General features: G+C 38.7%; 1 protein-coding gene across 4 annotated transcripts in view; it reads left to right on the top strand.

Annotated features, from left to right (window-relative positions):
• The first annotated feature begins 7,776 nt into the window (after positions 1-7,776).
• Positions 7,777-21,514, top strand: part of ADGRG2 (adhesion G protein-coupled receptor G2) — a 162,071-nt gene continuing 148,333 nt past the window's right edge. For 3 of the 4 annotated variants that reach the window (XM_027835453.1, XM_027835451.1, XM_027835449.1), the window contains exon 1: positions 8,290-8,605. The gene's annotated coding sequence lies outside the window, so the exon portion shown is untranslated. Of the gene's footprint in view, positions 7,931-8,289; positions 8,606-21,514 lie in introns of those variants that run through there. The other variant, XM_027835450.1, reaches the window with a different exon arrangement.

Raw genomic sequence — 21,514 nt, 5'->3', positions numbered from 1 at the left:
AACCTTTAAAGCTGTCAGAGCCTCTCTAGGGATAAAAAGATCTACAAAGATCTGCATCAACAGATGGAAAGGACCGACAGGGACACCTAGTACAAACTCCTTATTTTTACAGATGAGGAAACTGAGGCATATAGTGGCTGAAGTGAACATTTCAAACTAGATGACCCTTAGATACCTCAAATGAATATGTCCAATAGGACTCAAAATTTTTCTCCATTTTCAGGAAGGGAGCTGAGACCAGCCCACCTTCATTCTCCAGATTTCACCACACTGTCCCCATTGGCTTCTCTTTACCCCTGCCTTTTTCACCTTCCTTTAAGTTCCTTGAAGACAGGAACTGTCTTTCTTTTTGCTCATGTGTATCCTCATTGCTTAGCATAGTGCCTGATACATAGTAAACACTTAAGAAATACTTGGTTTGTTGGCTTAAGTTGGCTTAAATTGCCTTAACTTGCCCCAAGGTCACAAAGGTCAGAGACCAGATTTGAACCCAAATTTTCTTGCTTTGGAGACATCACTCCTTCCACTGCACCATAGATTGTGCCTTCCTCTACACAGGATGTTGGAATGACTGGCAAACATATACCATAGCATGTTTCCAACTAATCATGCAATGCTGATTAACTGTAATTTCATCATGATTGTTTGGTTGCGTATTTGGCTGGAGAAATACATCAGCTTCTCCCCTACTCAGTTGGAACATTTTTTTCGAGAGGGTTGGTCCCACTAACTTTGTCTGTGGACAGTCCAAAATCTGTTTTCATTTTTTCATTAAATTCTCACTTGTAACTTTTATTCAAACATAATGACAACATGTTCAATGGTGTTCATTCAGTATTTTCATAAGCAAGAAACCTTTTTTCCATGAAGAGTGATTTATTTATTGCACCTATTGCCCAAAAGTTCTTGCACTATTGTAACTTGCAAAGTCCTTAAAATTGTAATATAAAAAATAACACAGCCCAGAGGTTCTCAAGACACATGGCTCTGTCCCCATCACATCTTTACTTCATTTTGGGGCTTTCTTTTGGTCTTAATCTGTGATTACTGTGATGAAGGGAACCCTCTTCACTGACACAAATTGGCAACTCTTCTGTAACTGAGTCTTAAAGATTTGCCCAGGGCCCTTGGAAGTTAAATGACTTGCCAAGGATCAAATAGCTAGTATGGGTCAGAGGAAAGACTTGAACCCAAGTCTTCCAGATTTCCAAGGCCTGCCTTCTACACACTCTTTCCTGCTGCCTTGCTTCATTTTCACACACACTGCTAAATTTCTAACCCAACCCCATCCAAACCGTCACACCAGCATAAGAGAACAAGAATTTTAGAGGTAGAAGACACCCTAAAGATCATTTATTGACAATCAGTTGATGTTCAGTTGTATCCAACTCTTCATGACCCTATTTGGGGTTTTCTTGGCACATTCAAGCTCAACATGTTTTTTTTTAATTTTTAATAAAGTTTGTCATCCAATGAATACACAAAACAAAACTTTGCTGAGAAAAAACAGTTCCATAAATTAATAAGTGTTAGAGGAGGGGATAGGGAATAAAAAGTCTCTTTATACAAGTATATAATACTCCCACATCATGGGAGCAGGAGGGAGGGGGACCTACGAAGGTCTGGGAGAATGGATGGAGGGAGGAATGAGCCATGTTGAAATGAAGTGCACTTACACATGAATGACAATACAAAGTCTGAGTATGAAAATAAGATTTTCTCTAAAAACACATTTTTGGCACAGATTAAAAAATGTATTACAGGGATTTGATTTTTTAAATTATATATATGTATATATATAGTATTATATATATGTATATATATATATGTGTGCATGTGTATGTATGGATATGGATATGTGTATACACACACATGCACACACACATTCATCCACTGAGTTCTGCGTATCCCACCAGGAAGAAAAACCAAGGTTTCCCCATTGCTATTTTTTCCCCAATGTAAACTGTACATCCCAGATGAATTAAAGATGGTGGCAGTGGGAGACTTGATTAAGAAGGATGATGGGGGTCCAGAAGAGAAGGGGAACTGGGGTTAGGGAAAGGTGGCAAAAAAACAATCCAATGAAATGTTCCTTGATCCCTAGATTTCCGCCAAAGTTCCCAAGTCCTGCATTTTGAGTCCACCATGCATGTTAATGTACATCAGAACATCACAGCATGTTAGCTGCCCCCTTTCTAAGACTGACCTTGTGATTTCATTGGTATAGAGTGGTTTGCCATTTCCTTCTCTAGTCCATTTTACAGAGGAGGAAACTGAGACAAACAGGGTTAAGTGACCTGCCCAGGGTTACACAGCTAGAAAGTATCTGAGGTCAGATTTGATCTCATGAAGATGAGTCTTCCTGACTCCAAGCCCAGCATACTGTCTATGTACTTTGCCACCTAGCTGCCCATTTAGGTAAACCCCTTCATTTTTCACATAAGAAAATGGGAGGTCCAGAAAGATAGAATAATTTACCTGAGGTCACACAGCTAGTTAGTGATAGAGCCAGAATGAAAATTAAGGCTTTTTGACTCCTAGTCCAATGTGCTCTATACCATGCTATCCTTCATATTTCTGTATGTACTCTCCCTCTCGTATAATAACATCTTCCTAGCAGGTAAGAGTGCAGTGTGTTTTTAGAATCATTGTGCAAGATTAACTTACAGAGCAGATTCTTTCTTTTTGTTTTGCTTTGCTTTGTTTTAAAGAGCCTTCTGAGCCCTGATATGATTAGTCTCTCTTTTCATTCCCATTAATAACTATCTACATTAAGGGTAAGAAGTATAGGGAGATAAGGACATTGTTCTCTTTTATGGACTAAAGGGGATAACATAGGTAAAGCACTTTGCAAACCTTAAAGTGTTATATAAATGCTAGTTGTTATTGTTGTTGTTATTGTTTTATCCCTGAAGTCAAGGTGGTAAGTTTTTGTACCCTTCTCAAACTCTAGGGAACAAGGAAAAGTTTTACCATCCTAGGGGTGAACGGCCAACAAGGACCTCACAGCTGGATGCCTAAGTAATAATAATTATAACATTATTAATAATAATAGTAGGTGCACTGATGTAGTGCCTACTGTGTGTCAGGCATTATGCTAAGTGCTTTACAAAAATTATTTCATTTGATCACAACCACCCTAGGAGGTAGGTGCTATTATTATCCCTATTTTACAGTTGAGGAAACTGAGGCAAACAGTAGTTAAGTGACTTGCCCAAGATCCTATAGCTAGTGAGTGTCTGAAGCTGGATTTGAACTCAAGTCTTCTTGACTCCAGGCTCACAATTTATTATTATATTATTTCAGCTACTGGTTATTCTCTAGGCCTACTTTCAAGCATTAGGAAGTTGCCTTGGAGCAGGTGTTAATCATTTTGGAGATTAAAAGAAACTGATCTGAGTGTAGTGAAGGAAGGAGCATGGTACAATGTAGCCCTGGTTCAGAGTGCTCTGAAGCATGTGAGGAGCTGCCTGCCCAATGGGAAAACTGAATCACTGAAGTGTAGGGAGAGCTGATAACGCGAAATTGGAAGGAATGAGGAGAGTAATGAGTGTGAGGAGAGGATTCAATGAGTGTGTCCAGGAGAAAGAGAACCAGTGACGATAGATGAGTCAGTTGGATAAGCTGCACTTTTTTTTTCTGTCTAGTTTCTCTTTTTAATCTTTTTTTTTTTTTGCAAGGGATACTTTACTGGACAGGGGCAAACTTTTTAAAAAGAGTCTATTCATTGACGATATTGGGGAGAGGATAGAGTCAAGCTACAGTGTGTCCAACTGTGTGTCCTACTCATTCCAATATGAGCTCAGAATGTTCTACCACAGATTGGGCACAAATAGCCCATGTGAAGATTTGGGGTGGATTCTCTAAATTTGCAGATCTCACATTTCCTTTGAGTTACTTCAATTCTGCTTTGCTTAGAGAGCACAGCAGCTTTTCTGATGTGGGCACACCATGCTGGGCAGTTCTGTGCCAATGTCACACAATCAATTCCAAAGCTCTTAAAAGAGACCATGAAAGTATCTTTGTATTACTTCTTCTGACCACCATGTGAACGCTTGCCCTGTGTGAGTTCTCCATAAAATAGTCTTTTTGATAAGCATACATTTTGCGTTCAAACAAAGTAGCCAGCTCATCAGAGTTGTACTCTCTGAAGCAGAGTTTGAATACTTGGCAGTATAGTTAGAGAAAGGACCTCAGTGTCTGGTACCTTATCCTGCCAGGTAATCTTCAGGATCTTCCTAAGACAATTCAAATGGAAGCAATTCAGTTTCCTGGCATGGTACTGGTATACTGTCCAGGTTTCATAGGCATCCAACAACGAGGTCTGCATAACGGCTCTGTAGACCTTCAATTTGGTTGTCAGTCTAATACCTCTTCTCTCCCATACTTTCCTTTGGAGCCTCTCAGACACTGAGCTAGCTCTAGCAATGCATATGTCAACCTCATTATCAATGTATACATCCCTGGAAAGTACACTACCGAGGTAAGTGAACTTATCCACAATATTCAAAACTCCATTTGCTGTAACTGATGGTTCCACATATGGATGGTGTGGTGGTGGCTGATGCAGCACCTATGTTTTCTTGGTGTTAATTGTTAGGCTAAAATTAGCACAAGCAGCAGAGAATCGATTCATATTTTGTTGCATTTCAGCTTCAGAGGCTGCATTGAGTGCACAATCATCTGCACACAGAAAATCATGCACCAACACTCCCTCCACTTTGGTCTTGGCTTGTAGCCTTTTCAAGTTGAAGCATTTGCCATCAGTGTGGTAGCTGACTTTGATGCTGTGTTTGTCCTTATTGAAAGCATTTGACAACATGGCTGAAAGCATCATACTAAAAGGCATGGGAGCAACCACACAGCCTTATTTCTCTCCATTGGTGACTGGGAAAGTACAAGAGTGTTGTCTATCATACAGAACCCAGCAAGCACACTGTCATGAAATTGACATTCAATACTGAATTTTGACATAATTTTCCATAAGCTCTCACAACTGACAGTATCAAAGGCCTTGGTCACATCTACAAACTTTGTGTACAGACCTCTGTTCTGCTCCTGGCATTTCTCCTGGAGTTGTCAGGCAACAAACACCATATCAACCATTCTTTGGTCTATTAAGGAGGACTCTGGCAAGAATCTTGCCAGTAATGACTAAGAGAGAAACCTCCACACACACACCCATGATTGTCACAGAACAATCTATTTCCTTTACCTTTCTAGAGATAGACAATGGTTATCAGTGTATTAAAAAACAAATTCACAGACCCCAGGTTAAGAGCCCCTGCTGAACATACTAGTTGCAGATGAATTACTTGATCTGAATCAGTGGAAAGGTTTGTATAGAGGAAGTTCCTATCCCTATGAAATCATAGGTAGGATCAAAGATTTAGAGCTGAAAGAAACCTTAGAGATGATCTCATCCAACCTCCTCATTTTACAGATAAGGAGGAAACCAGGGCCTAGAATTATTAAGCAACTTGCTTAAGATCACATGTGTAGCAAGAACTGGAAATTAACACTCTTCCTCCACCCTCAAATCCAGTGTTCTTTTCACTGTTCTATGCAACTTCTCCCCCCCTCCCCGAAACAAAAAGTCTACCCAACAACCCTCTCCTTAACTTCATGTATAGTTTTAGATAGGCTATTTGACCTCACCCTCCCTACCTTAATTTTTTCATCCAAAAGTGTCTGAAAATATTTTCCATTGACTTATCCAACTAGAATGTTTTGAGAATTAAATAAACTGATGTTTGCAAAACAATTTTAATACCTCATGAAAAATGTAGATCTAGAATATATTATGGTGTATCAAATTGGTTGATTTGCAAAAATACATCTAAATAGCCCAATTATGGCTGATGTAATTCTAGATTTAAAAAAAAAAGAATTCTTAATAGATTCAGAATCAATGCAGTAAGGCAGCATTGTATGGTGGATAGAGTGTTGGACTTGGAATCAAGAACTTGGAATCAAATTGATTTAGTATCTGTATAACACTGAGGAGGTTATTTAACCCCTTAACCTCAGTTTCCTGGTCTTTATAATAGGGATAATAATAGTACTTACCTGTTGTGAGGTTCAAACTGTATGTATACGTATATATGTGTGTATGTACATGTACATATGTGCTGTGTATGCATATATCTGTGTGTATATATGTTGTTATTGTTTAATTGTTTCCAACTTTTCATGACCCCATTTAGGGTTTTCTTGGCAAAGATATTCTAGGAGTTTGCCATTTCCTTCTCCAACTCATTTTACAGATGAAGAAATTGAAGCAAACAGGATTAAGTGACTTACCCAACGTCACACAGCTAATAATTATCTGAGGCTGAATTTAACTGAGGTCTTTCTGACCGCAGGACTGGTGTTCTATCTATCTATTGCACCACCTAGCAGCGTGCGTGTGTGTGTGTGTGTGTGTGTGTGTGTGTGTGTGTGTCTTGGCAAAAAATATAATGCCATACACAGTGAGCTATTAATACTGATTTTTCCTTTTTTTTTCATTTTTAAGAATAATGCAATATCTTCTATGCCCTTCCCCATATAGCTCAACTGACTTAGAAGCAATAATCCTTAAATACTTCCTAACCTGAGCAATTGTCCATATTGTGATTTTTTTTTTTTAATGGCTTACCTTTAGGGTCATTGGTTTCAACCTAGTTTAAGTCCAGCAAGTTAGAAAAAAGGTTGTAAAGTTCAATGTACAATGCAAAGTTATTGTGCTTCTATGCCTTTAAGATCTACATGAGTTAGGAAGGAAGGGGATTCTGAAGGTGAGGAAAGGGAGTGTGGAGAGGGCTTACAGAATCTCCTATCTAGGATTTTTTTTCCATGAAAGCAGGAAGTTGGGGGTGAGGGGGAGGGTGGGAGAAGGGGAATATAAGAAGCTGGATAATTTAGCAATAGGGTTTCAAAGAATCTAATTTTTTTCTTTGATTTCATGGTTCTCCTCCCACTCTAATTCCTACTTTCTTTCCTCTTCCTTTCCCCCTCCTTCCTCCCCAACACCCAGCCACTATAAGCCTAGTTAAGAAGTCAAAGGAAAAAGCACCTGACTAAATTAAGAGACCTGGGCTTCTCGTCCTTGTCATAACAAAACTATTCTGTTGTGACTTTGGGCATAACTGCTACCTCAGTTTCCTCCCCTGTAATAAAATGGAGATTTCATAAAGACATGACCTGTTCGCCTCACTAGTTGTTATGTGAAATCGATTGGTAAAATGCAAAGGGCTATATAAATTATTGTTTTAATTTACTACAACATAGGTTTCGTGACATGAGTTGAGTCGGGCAGAACTAGAGTGTGGGGATCTGCAAAATATATTCTTGTACTCCTTAGGAGAGCCCCGATCCTTAGAAATACCGACGCCTAAAGAATCTGTTGAGTTCCTAAAGGGTTGAAACAGGTATTTGGGTGCGAGTGAGGCGTCAGCGGATAAAGTGGATCAGTCTGGGTTCTGGAAACAACCAGCGGGAGCATGTGAACCTCTGAGGGATTTCCGCTGCCAAGCTATCGAAGAATAATGCTGCAGAGGGAGTACCCCAGATGTTCGACAGCAGCCCCAACAGCCACAGCTGATGCAGTACTAAGACGGCTTCCCTCCTAGAGCTTTTCGCTGGGTTTCCGCCCCGGTCTGCCTCCCTTACTCAACACCCCTCCTTTTCTCCTCCTCCCCTCCCCCTCGCCTTTGCCCCCGCTCCACCTCTCTAGCCACCCCCTTACCCCATCCCCGCTCAGTGCAGCCACTGCTATCGCCGCCCGCAGTTACTGCTGGCGGGACAAACCACGCTGCTCTCAGCAGCTGGCGAAGGGAGTCAGAGAGCCAGCAAGGGAGGCTGCGAGGGACCGAGGGACCAGAAACCAGGCGGGAGCACAGGGCGGCTTCCTCATCCGCCTCGGGAGCCTGTCAGAAGCGAGGTACAGGTAAGACAAAGACATGGGTACCGAAGGGAGACCGGTAGAGAAAGGTGGGGTGGGTGTGTGAATTTGGAATGGAAAGGACAAAGAATAGAGAGTATTGTGGGCAGAGATAAATAAATTGTGATGTGGAGATACAGATAAAAAGACAGACTGACAGATGAAAAATGATAGCTATAAGTAAACGGAGATAGGTAATTAGATATGGAGAGAGAGAGAGAGAGAGAGAGAGAGAGAGAGAGAATGAATAGATATAGACAGAGACTGGGCAATAGGGATGGGTGTGGGGAGACTGAGGCCAGCGGAAGCGGACTTCCTCGTTTTCTTGGTAGCAGCATTTAGTGTCCTGTCTGGGCTGAGGATAGTGCTGGTGACTCCTTCGTCTTCCTGGGACTGTCTCCTGGGTCGGCCTCCCCTCCCAGATAGTGAGAGCCAGGGTCAGCGAGGGGAGGACCAAGGAGGTGCTGCTGAAAAAGCTTTAGCGAAGCCCTGGGCACACACCCTGGACTAGTGTGGAAAGTACGAGTCCAGCTGTGGAAGGAGCGAACAAGTTGCTTGGAAACACGCTTTGATTTCCTGGCTGAGACGTCCTTGTGATTTCTGGAAGAAAGAGCCTTGCGCTGCGCTCGCTTCAGCTAAAGGGATAGAGAGAGGGGATTTTTCGAAACTTTAAGTAAAAACGTATGTACCTTTTTTTTTTTAAACTTTACTTCGGAGAAAGGGAACAGTTTGCAGGAACTTTTGATTCATACTTTGTCCACGTTGGCAAACAAGGTTGGGAAGTAGGTCTTCACTCTAAATGTAAGCTTGGGCTCAGTTTATGGGGACTCGGTCTCTTGAGGACATAACCTTATCATACCCGTAGTGTGAATGGCATTAAAGTTCTGTATCAGTTCCGTTGTGGTTTTCCTTTTAAAGGCATGGACAAAAGGCTCCCAGCAGAATGGAAATTACAGGTGGAAGCATCTATTCACAGTGAGAGGCTCTGTTACGTGAGACAGTTTGAAGAGCCCAAATCGGCGTAGGCAGAATGGAAAAGGACAAGGATTTGAGGTCTGGGGAGTTAACTGATTGTGTCTAACTTGAATTTCTTGCATTGGAGGCAAGAATACCTATTAGTAAATGAAGTTGTGGTTGAGTTTTTTGGAACAAGCAAGACATCCAAGATATTAGTGAGAAAAACCAAATTTGTAATGGAGTGTGGTTGAGAGCCATGACAACAGGGATATTAAAAAATATAGATAGATTAAATCAATTCGAGCAATTGACAGTGCCTTTACTCCTGGGGGGAAAAAAGATCTTATTTTTCTTAATAGCTAATACATTTACTTAGTAATGATCATAGGCACTTTTGTTTACTGAAGATATGAATTGAGAACTGGTAGCATATTTATTTCTCTTTCTTAAGTTCTCTCAGTAAATATGTTTTTAAATGTTTTTTTTATGATAATGGCTATCACTTTTGGGGGGCACCCAATAATGTGTTTTACTGACACTAATTATTTCAGAGGTAAAAGGTTAAAGTTTATATGTAATTAGCATTTCTAAATAAGTAAAGTAGTATTTTGTGACATTTTATTATGGAAAGATCATCCCCCCCCAAATATGCATGTGAAATGAAGAAGATACAGATGCAGCTACACTTACGGACTTTCTGGAGCCACCTTGTATAGTAGAATAAGCGCACAACTGAGAATCAGGAGATGGTTCAAATCCTGGGTTTGCCATAACTGATTGTGACCTTGGGCAAGTCAAATGAAATCAACTAGCATTTGTTAAGCACTTTAACTATGTGTCTGGCAGAAATAAAGACAGTCCCACCCCCACCTTGAGAGGCTTACATTTTAATGGGGAAGGACAACATTTTAAAGGAAGATTAAAATAAAACAGGAGAAGAAAAAGGAGAAGATACCCAGAAAGAGTCATGGTAGAGAAAGTCTTCAGAGTCAGGCACTCAGCCTGGACAAGAATGAAGACATGGATGGCCAAGCTCTTTTCTTAAAATGGAGGTTCTGAGAGGAATGAGCCAATCAGAGAAAGAGGCTATGGGGGAAGAAGGTACTCCCAGGGCGAGAAGTCCAGAAGGAGTGGAGTGGACTTGCAGAACATGGAAGCTTCTGTGGTGTGATAGAGAAAAGACAGAAAAAAAAAGAGTGCAGCCTGGAGAGGAATGAAAACCATTTAATCTCTTTGCACCTCTGTTTCCTCAACTCTAAAATAGTATTAATAATACCTGCCCTATCTATCTAACAGGATAGTGATGAGGGTCAAATGAAGATATGAATGGACATTGTAAAATGCCATATAAAGGTCACATCTTATTATTTATTGAGTGAATTATAAATTGAGCTGCAGACGCATTCAGCTCTGATCTTGTATGATTTTACTCTGCTTTTTACTCACAAAATGCAAAGCCTTAAAAAGAAAGAGAGAAATCCCTTAGTGCTTGAGGAATATCGTCTTACATGTCCTGCGGGTGATGCCAGAGCTGATCAGGTTCCTTTTGGCTTTTACCATCCCATTATTGCAAGGTGACATTAGTTAGAGAGCTATTGAAATAGATAATAGAACAGTGAGATCGGCTGGAGCATTTTAACTCCAAAATAATTTCACAGCCAATAAAACAAATATTTTACAGTGTGTTTTTTTTTCCAGAAAACAAAATTTTGAGAGAAATACTAAAAGGAAATCATTCAAACTTCAACGGTGGGGATCTCTGATGATTTTGGTGTCTTCAGGAGGAGAGCCTGGGGAAGTAAATTTGATAGGCTGATTTGGCAAAAGGGCCTCTATTACTCTTTTTTCCCCTAGGATTGTTATAAGCCTTTGGGGAATTTTAAATTAAGTCAGTTGCATGCCAGTATATAAAAAAAAGATTCCCATGTGTAATGCTTATGTATTCCGGTGACTTCTATTGTGATAGTCAGTTGGTAAATACATACATTGAATATTTTCATTGGTTCTTTCACTGTGGAAATGAAACTTACAAGTATATACGTATGTGTGTGTTTTCCATTCTGCTTTCTGACAGATTTCAGTTGCCCTTTAAGCACTGGATTCAAGAAGAAAACATGGTTGTTTACATCAAAATGAATATACTGAAGGTGAAGAGAAATAGATGGAAGAGTAGGAGTCAGCCTTTGATACAAATGTAGTTGAGGAGTCACATAAATATGTATTTAAATACTTCATTTTAAGTTTTATACTTTACTACTTAAGATCATCTGAGAGAATATAACTATTCTATTTGGAGGTCTCGAAGTAAATTAAACTTCTTTGAAGATATCAATCAGTCAGAAACATGTATTAACACTTACTATGCACCAGACACTCTTCTAAGTGCTGGAAATACAAAGAAAGGCAAAAAGAAAAAAAATAGTCCCTACTCTAAAGGAGTTGGGGTGGGGGAGAACAACATGAAAACAACTGTGTACAAACAAATTATGTAAGCAGAATATATATATATATATTATATATATATACAGAATAAATTGGAGATAATCAATAGAGGGAAGGCAGTAACATTAAGAGGGCAAAGGTTTCTCATAGATGAGGAGATTTTAGCTGGGACTTGAAGGAAGTCAGGAAAGCCAGGAGACGGAAGTGAGAAGGGAGGCAATTCCAGCATAGGGAAACAACCAGTGAAAATGTTCAGTTTGGAGATATAGTGCTTTGTAAAAGGAACAAAGGAGACCAGTGTCAATGGAGTGTAGAGTACATGGAGGAGGTATTGGGGCAGGAAGGAGTAATGTATAAGAAGACTGCAAAAGTATAAAGGTGCCAGGTTATGAAAGGTTTAGAACGTCAAACAGAATGTTTTTTTTTTTTCATTTGATTTGATCCTGGAGGTGATGGGGAGGCACTGTCTTTTTGTCTTTTTGAATAAGGGAGTGACGTAGTCAGATTTGTGCTTTAAAGCAAGATCAATTTGAGAGCTGAATGGAGGCTAGACTGGAATGGGGAGAAATTTAAACCAACTCCTATTACTTAGGTCATCATGAAACTACTCTTGTAGTCCTTCGTATAAGATAACCCTCAAGCAACATTCTGTAGGACCACTTAATTGATGAGATTGTCTTATAAAGAGGTCCTTTTGGTATTTCAGTAACTATATCTTTGCATTGGGTTCAAGGTAGGTATATTTTGTAACAGATTCTACTATATAGCAAATTGTGATAATTTTGGAAGGGAGAATACTGAATGTCATTTGCTGTAGTACCCCAAGATCAGCATTTTTTTGTTTTAACAATAATAATTGCTAACATTTATATAGTGCTTCAAAGTTTACAAAGCATTTTACAAATATTTTATTATTTGATCCTCACAGATGTGAGGTTACAGATGAGGAAACTGAGGCAGGCAGCAGTTATGTGACTTGGTCAGCGTCTGAGATAACATTTGAACTCAAGACTTCTTAGCTACAGGTCTAGCACTAGTTACTGTGACAACTAGCTGCCCTCTCCCTCTTTTTGTAATTTGTAAGTTCCTTTCATTGGTTGTTTATTCTGTGTATCAAAATTATAAGTGCCTTCAAAGTTACTCAAGAACCAATTAGGACTTCTGCTGAGTTTTACAAATAATTTACATAACAAAACAAATATTGTCCTAGTCCAGCTTGATCTGTGATAAAAAAAATTTCTTCTTCGGTACGAGATAAAAATAACTCACAAAAAAGGGGACTGAGTATCAGATGGTCAGAAGAGAGCAAGAGTTAAGAAATTCAAATTTGTCCTATGTAAGAATGTTGGATGAGGTTGCAGGAGGGGCCTACAAAATCTAGTGTCTAACCTCCCCAGCCCCCCAAGACCGACAATCACATTCAGGCTCAACATGTTTTTTTTAATTTTTAATAAAGCTTGTAATCCAATGAATACACAAAACCAAACTTCGCTGAGAAAAAACAGTTCCATAAATTAATAAGTGTTAGAGGAGGGGATAGGGAATAAAAAGTCTCTTTATACAAGTATATAATACTCCCACATCATGGGAGCAGGAGGGAGGGGGACCTATGAAGGTTTGGGAGAATGGATGGAGGGAGGAATGAGCTATGTTGAAATGAAGTGCACTTACAAATGAATGACAATACAAAGTCTGAGTATGAAAATAAGATTTTCTCTAAAAACACATTTTTGGCACAGATTAAAAAAATGTATTACAGGGATTTGATTTTTTTAAGTTAGTATTATATATATATATATATGTGTGTGTATGTGTGTGTATGGATATGGATATGTGTATACACACACATACACACACACATTCATCCACTGAGTTTTGCGTATCCCACCAGGAGGAAAAACCAAGGTTTCCCCATTGCTATTTTTTCCCCAATGTAAACTGTACATCCCAGATGAATTAAAGATGGTGGCAGTGGAAGACTTGATTAAGAAGGATGATGGGGGTCCAGAAGAGAAGGGGAACTGGGGTTAGGGAAAGGTGGCAAAAAAACAATCCAATGAAATGTTCCTTGATCCCTAGATTTCCACCAAAGTTCCCAAGTCCTGCATTTTGAGTCCACCATGCATGTTAATGTACATCAGAACATCACAGCATGTTAGCTGCCCCCTTTCTAAGACTGACCTTGTGATTTCATTGGTATGGAGAACTTACAGTGATTAAAAAAAAAATAGCAAATTCTTTCTATTAACCATCTTAAATAATAGTAGCCTTTTGAAAGTAGGCAAGTATTTCAATTGACATTTACTACATATTTTTATATTCTACCTCACTTTACAAATACTACCTGATTTGAATATCACATCCACCCTAGGAAGAGAGGTGTTAATCATAGAATCATAAAATCATAGAATTTTAGAATTTTAAGAGACTTCAGAAGTCACCTACTCCAACTACCGTCTAGGGCATGAATCACCTTTTCAATATCCTTGACAGTTTGCCTTTCCTCAAATACCTTGACTGATGGCAAATTCCTTACCTATCAATTCAATTAATTTCATTTTAGGCTGCTCTAATTGCTTTGAAAGCATCTTTTTTTTTTACATCAAGTTTATTGATTGACTCTTCCTTTACATGATGATTATCAATATACTGAAGGATAACTATCATATCTTCTCAAGGCTTCTCCAGGCTTAATGACTCTAACTTCTTCAGCTGATACTGTAATATGATTTTGGGGTGTATCCTCATGTTTTCTGGATGTTAATTAATTTATTTTTTCATTGAACCTAAGATTACATTGGATTATAGAATTGCCTACATAGAAATTTTCCAATGCTGATTGGGAATTGGTTTATAACTTACAGTCTTAGAGAATTTACTGGAACACTGAACCATTAAAGGACTTTCCTATGATCTTATAGCTACATTGTGTTAGAGCCAGAACTTGAGCTCAGGCCTTCCTGACTATGAAGATGGTCCTCAATGCACTAAGCCCACATTGCCTCTCTAGATAGTAAAATCCTTCCTAAACTGTGTTGCCAAGACTATATATAGTCCAAATTTAATCCTTAGGAGAATAATTAGGTCAGTTTTAATATATCATTTTTAATATATTTTTAGTTTACATAGTTGTTTCCTTCTATATATTTCAACTCTTCTTCTGAATATGATCAGCATCAGCAAATGCAATCATTTAGGTGGGCAAAGAAAACACTAGACATATCTGCCTAACATTCACTTTTGAGATCTTATTCATAACTTTTGAGTACCTTATTTCACATTGGATATTAGACCTCTGAAAAATTATTTTGCACAAGATTTTATGTCCATATTGATTTATTCCATTGCCAATATCTTTTATCAAAGTGTTATTTTAAATTTTCTCATGAGTTAGCTGGTATTGCTATTTTTTCCCTAATGCAAACACACACAAATATTTATTTTGAGAAGGAAAAAAAAAAGCAACTTGGAGCTGTGTATGTTTCGCAAATGTAGAAAAAAAGTCTAGCAACTTGAGGAGCCTTTAAATAGCAAGAAACTTAAAGCTCTGATTTCTAATTTTAAAAAACCCATCCACAAAAGAGTATTATTTCTTTTGTTATAATTACAGACAGGGAATTAGATTGGAATTGATAACTCTTCTCTTTTGAGTTAAGGTAATTTATTCCATGCAACAAATGCTAAATTATTTGTCAAAATGGAGAAAGAAAACATGGTATGCAAATGTGGGCAATATAAAAATAAATTCCAACTAGTCTTGATGAGAAGACATACGTTCAGCAATAGGATTGTTCTCATTTGGGTAAGAAGTAGTTACAGAATCACAGAATCATAATTAGACCTTAGAAGTCCTCTAGTCCAGCGCTATCATTTTACAGACGAGGAAAATGAGGTCCAGAAAGGTTGTTACTTTCTCAGTGTCACACAGGTAGTAGCATAGGTAAGAATTGAAGAACTCAGGTCTCCTGGCTCATAGTTCACTGTTCCCAGCACCCTCAGGCAAGTGAAATTGGTGTTTCTTGTGAACGTGTTGCATGACAGCTGAAATTATTGCTCTGGGAACACTGTCAAATTTGGGATCTCATAGAAAGAGAAAGCTGAGGGCAGAATGCTTCTGGTTACCTGGTCAGTCTGTGTGTTCACTATGTTAAACATCTAGGTGAAAAAGAGTTTCCTTTTTTGTCTTCCTCAGTGCCTAGGAAGTCATCTTGCACATAGTAGGTGTTTAATGAATGCTTTTTGAATTGGATTGAAAACAAAAAAAAATAGTCAAAGGCAGATTAGATTGAAATAAAGCACTTTTAAAAAAATTTTTTAATAACAAAGCTATTCCCATATGTTACTTTTATGAACAATAAGAACTTATATGAACAATACTTTGTCCATCCAAATACAAAGGACTTTTTCCAAGACCACTGTACAAGTGCTTTCTCTGACTCCAGTCCATGTAATCATCACTCAGTCATTCTCCCAGTCTGGATATCTCATAGTACTTTGAACTTTTCCTATGAACCTTTCCTATGCACATATATTTTGTGGGTACGTATCTTATCTTCCCTGCTAGATAAGAACATGAGGGCCAGGACTGTGCGTCACTCACTTTTCTATCCCCTTATAGGTAATACAATACCTTGTTTAATAAGTGTTTGTGGTATTTTATTAAGTTAAATTGAAAGGGGAAAATCCATATAATAATTTGCTGCTTACTCTGCAGACAGAACAGAAGAGTTGGACTGAACTCTTCTCACTTCTTTTATTCTTAGTCTTTCTAAGACACAGTCTAACTCTAAATATCCACATTAAAAAAATAAAAACTCCATTAAACTTCCCCTCCAGTCCAAAACAAAGCATGAAAAAAGAAAAAAAAAGGAAGGAAAGTAAAGGGGGAGGTGGGAAGGAAGGAAGAAGAAAAAAGAAGGGAAGGGAAGAAAAGGGAAGGGAAGGGAGGGAAAGAGAAAGAAGAGGAGATCTAGAAGGAGGACAAAAGTGGAGGACATATTTGCTAGTATCACCCTTTCTATTTCTTCCCCAAGTTCTATACACTGGGAATATGGTTCCTAATAAAATTTCATTTCAGCAAAATAAATTGGGTATCCCATGACACTTGCTGTTAAAGGAGTCTATGTATATGGTATTGAACAACTAGAAACAGAAATATCCCAATGAATAAGGTCAGTTCTTCAGAATCTTTTCTTGGCGGTGAGGGGAGGAAAAGGGAGAGGAAGCATAATGCATCTTCCTTAAAAGACTAACCAACAGAGTTTGTCCTGATGGTGCATGTGGCCCTGACACAAGACTCTGATTTATACATAAAGTAAGATGAAGATCTTCCCATGTTTTTTCGGCCTCTACATGGTTGAATATAGGCCAAGTTTAAATGTCTCATGGGATCAGAGACCTAGCACCAAAAGGGGCATTAGAGGTCATCTAGGCCACCTGCTTCGTTTTACAGTTGAGGAAACTGAGACCAAGGGAGGTTAAGAGACTCTTCCAATATCACAAAGCTGTGTCAGGGATGGGAGAATTAGGAGAAATACACAGATAATCTAGTTTCTTCTTTTCTTCCTTTTTTTTTTTTTACTTCAGCTGGTGGTGTACCTCACAGCAGTTTCTCAATTCACCTCTCCATCCCCTCCCCACTCCAAAATGTTAATACTTTAAGTCATGCTGGTGGAAGGATTCTAGGATGGCTAGACCAGGCTCACAGATAGCTTCTCTGTTCCATTACTTGTTCTGTTAATTACATCTAATTTATCTTGTGTGTATGTACATATGTATGCATGTACAAATGTGTATGTGTATGTGTATGTAAGTATATGTATGGACAGCTAGCTAGGTGGCACAGTGGGTATTGGGCCTGGAGTCGGAAAGATGAGTCTTCAAATATGACCTCAGATACTTACTACTTGTGTGACCCTGGGCAAGTCTCTTAACCCTGTTTGTCTCAGTATTCTCATTTGCAAAATGAGTTGGAGAAGGAAATGGCAAACCACTCCAGTATCTTTGCCAAGAAAACCACAAAAAAGGGGTCACGAAGAGTCAGACAACTGAAATGACTGAACAACAAATGTGTATGTATGTGTATATGTATACACATATATGTATATACATGTGTATATATGAGTGTGTGTATAAATAGTTGTTTTCATGTTATCTCCTCCATTACAGTATGAGCTCCTTGAAAAGAGGGACTGTCTCGCATTTCTTTATATGGCCAGCACGTAGTATGTCAGGAAGATAGTAGGTGTTTAGTAATTGCTTTTTGACTGACTACAGGGAGGAAGAGATAGAAAAGTATAGAAGATTTCTATGTGCCAGACCCATTTTTTCCAAGTCCTTGTTTTCAATGATCCATGATGTCTGTTTCCTCCACATTTTCATTTTCCATGAGAAGGAGAGCTGGGAACCACTCCCTGGCACTCTGCACTGTTTTCTCCCATACGGCTAGCATCATCACCTCAGGTTCCCCTCCAGGGTGGGCTGCCCACCTGACTAAACATGAGGGCTCTGAAGTGGAATTTTTCATCTCTCTATTGTTTGTTCTTGGAGGCTCTATTTAATAGGAGATTTCAAGAATATGGAGTCTGTATTAAGAGCATATTCTGCTTTTGTCCTTAGCAGGACTGACCTTCAGGAAATACCTGCAGTTCAAAATTCAAATACTCATGAAAGACCATATAGCTAGATGGTTACTTACCTGTGACTTCAGACAACAAGGGAACCCCTTCTTTTTATGGATCCCCAAAGAGCTGCCCACAAGTGACTCTCTAGTTGAGTGAAATTCCATGGAGAACCATTGCATTGCCTTAAGGTTTTGAGTCTTCTGTTAAAACTAAAACATTCATTGGAAAGGTAACATTTATGCCTTATTCACACCTTGGTGAAAAGGAATTTATCAAATCTTTTTCCTGACATCAGTTTTTGCTATACTTTTCCAAGAAAAGGACACGAGGGGTCTTGACTCCTTAAAGTGTGCAAAATAGCACAGTATTAGGTATAGAAAGGTCCAGGAAAGGAGAAGCCTTGAGTATCAAAAGAAATTCTGTCTACTTCATTGTTTTGCCAAGTCAGCTGCAGCCTTCACTGAAAGGATGAAAGGGCAGCATAATATGGTGGAGACGTCATTGGCTTTGGAATCAGAAAACTTGGGTTAGAATCCTGGTGCTACTTATTATTTATGTGATGGTGGGCAAGTCATTTCCTGAACTTTGGAGTAAGAGGACATGAGTTCATATTCTTCTCTGACACAACCAGTGTGATCTTTGCCAAGTTAGTTAACATCTCTGGACTTCATTTTACTAATCTGTCAAATGAAGGGATTAGACTAAAAAATCCCTGGGACCCCTTCCAGCTATAATCTTATCTTCAAAGTCCCAATTAGACTTCATTTCAAACAAATGAATACTTTAACCTTGTTTTCTATTGTCCTGCTGCCTCTGCATTTGAGTAAACATAAAATTAATCATTTTATTTTTATTTTTTTTTTTACATTTACAATACAAGCTGAATTATCCATTGTTCTACAAGTAGAATGCTATTAATTTGCATGTATTTACATTAGGCTATGTGACCTTAGACTAGTCACTTATATTCTCTGGATTGATTAGGGATTTCTAAGGTTTTCTTCAGTTTTGGCATTCCCTTTCTCCCTTCCTTTCTCTATTCTTTTGCCCTGCCTTCTTCCCTCTTTCCTTCCTTCCTTTCTTTCTTTCTTTTTCTCTTTCCTTTCTTCCTTCTTTCCTTCCTTTCTTCCTTCCTTTCTTTCTTCCTTCCTCCCTCCCTTCCTTCCTCTCTTTCTTTCTTCCTTTCTTTCCTTCTTTCCTTTCTTCTTCCCTCCCTCCCTTCTTTCTTTCTTTTTCTTCCTTTCTTTCAACATCATTAGATCATCAAAGTAATAACCTCTCCTCATAGGAAATTTTAGTTTTGATTTGGTTAAGATCCAATAAAAGTCTTGGTGAGAGGAAGGAAGCATGATATAGTGCAGGGTCCAATGCATCCATGTAGAGATGTTAGGGGGTCTGTGAACTTGGTTAGGGAAAAATTACATCTTTATTTTCACTCAATTTTAACTGAAATTTAGCATTTTCTTCAATTATTTGAAAACATTATTCTGAGAAGGGGTCCATAACCTTCACCAAACTGAAAAAAGGGGTCCATAACACCAAAAAGATTAAGAACCTCTGGTGCAAAGGCCAGAGAACCAGCCTCAGGCAGGAAGACCCAGGTTTAAGCCTTTGACACATATTGATTATGTTGCTGTTGCTGCTGTTGAGTTGTTTTTCAGTTGTGTCCAACTCTTAGTGACCCCATTTGAGATTTTCTTGGCAAAGATACTGGAGTGGTTTGTCGTTTCCTTCTCCAGCTCATTTTACAGATGAGGAAACTGAGGCAAACAGGGTTAAGTGACTTGCCCAGACTCACACAGCTAGTAAGTGTCTATGGCCAGATTTGAACTCGTGAATATGAGTCTTCCTGATTTCAGGCCTGGCACTCTCTCTCCACTGTGCTACCTGGCTGCCCCATACTGACCATGTGACCATAGGCAAATCACTTAATCTCAGTGCCTCCAAGCTATTATCTAAAATAAATTACAGAGAAGGTGGTAATCTGCATAAGTAGAAAGCATTCTCTCTATCAAAAAAAAAAAATTCCAATTCTGCTATACACACATATGTATATGTACTTGTGGGCACTATGATACAGGGATCCTTGGAAGGAAACTAAGAACGAATAGCCCAAATAAGAAAACACTTAAGGGGGTAAATTTTGGCCCAATATAAGGAGAAAATTTTGGATAATTGTAGAGATCCAAAATAGAATGAACTGCCTAGGTAAATATCTGGATCATAGATTTAGAGATAGAAGGTACTTTAGAGGTTATCAAATCCAACCCCTTCATTTTACAGATGAAGTAACTGAGGCCTGTTAGGTCAAGTGAATTCCCCACAGTTAAACAATTAGTAAGTGCATGAGGCAGAATTTGAACTCAGGTCTTCTGACTATAACTCCAACACTCTAACCTTTATGTCGTGTTGCCTTTAATAATGAAAGTGGTTCACTGGATGTGTTGGATGGATTTGTACCTGTTGCAGTTCATCGTGGGGATCTGTGCTTCAGGACAAGGTTAAATCAGGTCTCTGTTCTCTTCCAACTCTGAAAATCCATGATTCTTTTCTGAAGTGAATCTGATAATCATCTTATTCAATCCAATGCAGGGTTAGCACAGAGCCGACACTCTAGAAACCCTCATAGTCCTGAAATGATTGCCAGTACCTGCATTCTTCACAATCAGCATGTCATCCTAGTTTCCTTGGAAGCATGGGGGGAAAGGACATGGAAGCTTAGTCTTAGATGGGCAGAAACAGCGTCTAGGCTGGAGAGTATTTGTACAAATGTGCTTTGTTTGAGCTGAGGTAGTTTTTGTATTTTGTATCTGTGAACATCAAGGGGTTGAGGTAAGCATACTGTGGTCAAATGATTTTGACTTCTTCATTTGACAGAGTTACAAAGCATGGTCTTAGCAAAAAATGCCTTTTTCAGTTCTTAGCTATATAAAAACAATTTATTCAGAGCAGCCTGAAGTCTTCTTTTAAATAGAGATTGAAACAAACTGAACTCTAGATCAAAGACCAAAGCTAATTGCACCCTGTTGTTGAAGCCCCAAATGCATCAACCTCCAATATTTTTTTAAATTTTTTCTTTCATTGAAAACTAAATCTTTAAAATGCATCATGCTTATATATGTGTGTATTTTTATATATGTATATACATATATATATACACACACACATATATATACACATATACATATTCCCAAAACAACAACAGCGGGAACAATCACAATGTCTACAACAACAACAACATCCAGTGCTGTAAATCAAACCACTATTGGAAACAGAGCCAAAACTAGCATGGGGAGATCAGGGCTCTTCTCCAAAGCAATAAAGTCAGTATTCTTCATCAGGGTAGAAACAAGAGTTTATCACTTAGTTTGCAAAAACAATTAGTTAAAATACAAAGATAACTTCTAGTTGACTGGAATGACCTCCTCCTCTTCTCCCTGGCTCTCATCCTGCCCCTTACTCCTTGGTCTTGGCAACTGTGGCCTCATACCAGTGTCCTGGGGGTGTCTGCCTCCTTTAACTGAGGCTGCTTGCACCAGTAATATGTTTTTGGTTTACTTCCTCAGGG

This window comes from Vombatus ursinus, unplaced genomic scaffold (assembly GCF_900497805.2).
Source record: "Vombatus ursinus unplaced genomic scaffold, bare-nosed wombat genome assembly UNPS02014814.1, whole genome shotgun sequence".
NCBI classification, from domain to species: domain Eukaryota; kingdom Metazoa; phylum Chordata; class Mammalia; order Diprotodontia; family Vombatidae; genus Vombatus; species Vombatus ursinus.
This window is presented reverse-complemented; position numbering and strand designations above follow the sequence as displayed.